General features: G+C 44.1%; 1 long non-coding RNA gene across 1 annotated transcript; it reads right to left on the bottom strand.

Moving 5' to 3' along the window:
• Positions 1-57: 57 nt before the first annotated feature.
• LOC108625507 (uncharacterized) lies at positions 58-244 on the bottom strand. The gene is made up of 2 exons (XR_003389273.1): positions 187-244; positions 58-124 (listed from the first exon to the last, which is right to left on the bottom strand). It is a non-coding gene; the product is annotated as an uncharacterized LOC108625507 (long non-coding RNA).
• Between the last annotated feature and the right edge of the window lie 239 nt (positions 245-483).

Below are 483 nucleotides of genomic sequence, written 5' to 3'. Positions count from 1 at the left end.
CTTCTTCATCCGAGACGTCACCTATTAACCGGGCACCCTTACCAGCAACCCACATGGCCATCAAACGAGGCTTGTGCTCGACAAAGTTAAATCCTATCGCATAGGACATCCACATAGTCTTCGGCTGAAAAAAATCACAAAAAGGCGTAACAAATTTTCATCTACAGGACAACTTTAGATTCTTACATCGCTATTCAGTCTCGTTATATCTTCTGTGCTCCACAAAATGTTATAGCCTCCGTTCGTGTTTTTGACTTTGTTTTCCGGTAACGGAGGATTAAACATTGTTTCGTGGTCCGCCTTAAGCACTCCTAAAGAAGGTGTCATGATAACGTGATCGGCTGTGTGCTCCTTCCCGTCGTTCGTGATCACTTTCACGGTTCCGTCTTCGTTTGAGTAATCGACTTTCGTTACTTCCACGTTGAGCATCGTTTTGTTTAACACAGGTAACTCCTCCTCCGGGTTTGGAAATTTTTTCTGTCG

This window comes from Ceratina calcarata, unplaced genomic scaffold (assembly GCF_001652005.2).
Source record: "Ceratina calcarata isolate Rehan_Ccalc_2016 unplaced genomic scaffold, ASM165200v1 scaffold362.2, whole genome shotgun sequence".
NCBI classification, from domain to species: Eukaryota; Metazoa; Arthropoda; class Insecta; order Hymenoptera; family Apidae; genus Ceratina; species Ceratina calcarata.
Note: the sequence above shows the minus strand (reverse complement) of the source record. Positions and strands in the feature narration are given on the sequence as shown.